The 2,500-nt window shown below is 60.7% G+C and overlaps 1 pseudogene; it reads right to left on the reverse strand.

Annotated features, from left to right (window-relative positions):
- The window catches only part of LOC147038754 (28S ribosomal RNA), a 7,924-nt pseudogene that overhangs the window by 2,191 nt on the left and 3,233 nt on the right, over positions 1–2,500 (reverse strand).

The raw sequence follows: 2,500 nt of genomic DNA on the forward strand, positions 1-2,500 counted from the left end.
GCGGTCCACGAATCCAATCCCATCAGTACGGAGCACACCCATACTCACGCACGGACCCACCAGGCACCCAAGCCCGAGCCACCAACAAGCCGCCAGCCGGGACGACTGGCGGACCCGCAACAGCAGCCGAGACGGTGTCCCAGCGTCGACAAACGACACACCGCCCAGAGCAATCACCCCAAGTGGCCCGCGGCCCGTCCGGGCAGACCCTCGTGCTGCACCACACTCTAGGGGCCTTCATCATCACAGAGACCCAATGAGGTGTCCAGGCACACCAACCTGCGTTGGGAACGACGACAGACAGCCAAGACCCAGCCCGCTGATGCGCGCATGCCAGGCAATGGCCCCCCGACTGCGGACGAGCCGAGAGCACCACTGCCTCGCGCCGCCTGCCGCCTCCCCTTTCACCACTGCCTCCCGGTCACCACCCACCGTGTCAACCTGTCCAGCGGACCACTATCCTGAGCAGGACACAAGTCCCCCCATCCAGCAGCCCATCAGGAGTAGCCCAACACGGCGAGAGGCGCGGCGATTTCGGCCTTCGCCCCAGAAGGAGTGGCACGAGCGTTCGAAAAACATGGATGAGAGAATCCATAGCGAGAAAGGCAGGGTCATAGAGACAAGTCCCTCTCCACATTCCAATCCCGCAACTGCGAGCTCGGTGTCGGTGCCACCGCAGCCCACCCCGATGAGCAGCCCACACGGGCGACGAATCACCCTCACGCGTCCAGCACGCCTAGCTTCCCACTACACACAGGCCATGACCATGGGAAACCGAGTCGAAAGCCCTCGCACGGCCAGTAAGCGACCGCCAGCTACCGTTCAGCCCACCCTCCGGCAAGCCTCCCCGCAGACCTGGCTATCAAGCCCCGTCCCTTTGAGAACCCTGGAATCAACTCCACGCACTTTTCACGTGGCAGACAGCCTCATCAGTTGCCTCCCGGCCGAAACCCAGTCCGAGGGGCCAGTCCCCCGGTCCTGCCTGGGCACAACCACGAGCATAGCGTTCAAAACCAGCCAAGTTGGAAGAAGCAGGAGATTCGGTCAGCACAGGCTCTGACCTGCTTCCTTGACTAGTGCAACAGCCGCAGGGTGTCTCACTCACCCTGCAAACTGCCTGCCGTGCCTTCACACAGGGACCTCCATATCCACCTCACTCGTTTCGTTACCCGACACGCGTCGGACAACCCCACTCGTCAGTGATATGCCGGCGACTCACACCCGCACAACATACCACAGGCATCTCTGTCAAAATGCCCTCCCAGAAACAAGCTGTGGCACCATCATGGCATCCGTCGCCCATACTCTCATAACCAGACCGACGGCGGCCACCAGTGCCACTGAGGAGTTGTCAGGAGCTTCGCCAGCCTGGATCCACCCGCTCCACCGGCCAGACTGACTGTGACTCCGACTCTGTGCAGCTGTGACACGGACTTCCGAACCAAAGGAGTTTTCGCAACATGGTCTGTAGACATGACTACAGCCGTTTGAGGACCCTCAGCCAAACCCCGAAAGTTGGTCCCCATGGCCTCCGAGGCGGTTGATCACACGCCATACACGCACCCAACCTCAAGCACGTGAAGATGAGGTCGCTCGAGCAGTCACGACCCCCCATTAAGCCGTGCCTCCGCGGTTCTTGATAACCCAGGTCCGCAATCCTGGGCAGCTCGGCTCAGCCAGAGCTCAGTCACCGTTCCCTTTAAGACTCTACTAAGAATCAAACCCGGGCAGCAGCCGGCACGACCCAGTAAGGCCTGCCCCCAACCAAAGCCAAGTCCACAGTCTGACCCACTTGGGAGAGGCCCCCATCAGAGATGCCGAGCTCGCTCCCCGTAAAGCCATCCAGCGACCAGCACGCATCACGGCTGCCCAGGCTTCACAGTATTTGCGTTTCCGCTAGGATTTGAGAAATTACATTCGACAGAAGGCGCCACATCCAGCCTTTGTTTATCATCACCATGTGTAACGGCATCAGCACCGTCTCGGTTCGTCTCAGTCTCGCCACCATTCAGTCACACCAGGCGTACCAGCAGGGCGCCGAGCGAGCGCACAAGCCAGCCTGCAAGGTGCTAGAGGGCGACCCACAGTGGGTAGGAACCGTCCACTCGACGTCAGCAAGCCGAGGTCGATGGGGGCCCTACCAAGGCAGGTCATGAATGCCAGTCGGTCAGTTAGGAAAAGGGTACTCGGAGCCCGCCGGGATCAGACGGGCAACCGGGGAGAGGGAGCTACATGAGTACCGTCGCCGGGTTCAGACGACGGCCCCAGGATTCTCGTAGTGTTCGGTATCGCCCTTCCTCCTATCCATAGGTAGTCATCCTACTGCAGAATCCGAGACACTACTGCTGCTTCAGTAGCGCTCAGGGAGACAAGTCTCACCTTTCGGGTCCAGAAGGTCACCCAAGACGTGCAGCCCCTTCTGTAGTCTGCACGCCAACCAATCGAGAACAACCGTCCGAGTTGGCCAAACCTTGTCCCAACGGGTCGGGGGAAGCTGGGC

This window comes from Syngnathus leptorhynchus, unplaced genomic scaffold (assembly GCF_054491065.1).
Source record: "Syngnathus leptorhynchus isolate UIUO unplaced genomic scaffold, UIUO_Slep HiC_scaffold_41, whole genome shotgun sequence".
Lineage (NCBI taxonomy): Eukaryota > Metazoa > Chordata > Actinopteri > Syngnathiformes > Syngnathidae > Syngnathus > Syngnathus leptorhynchus.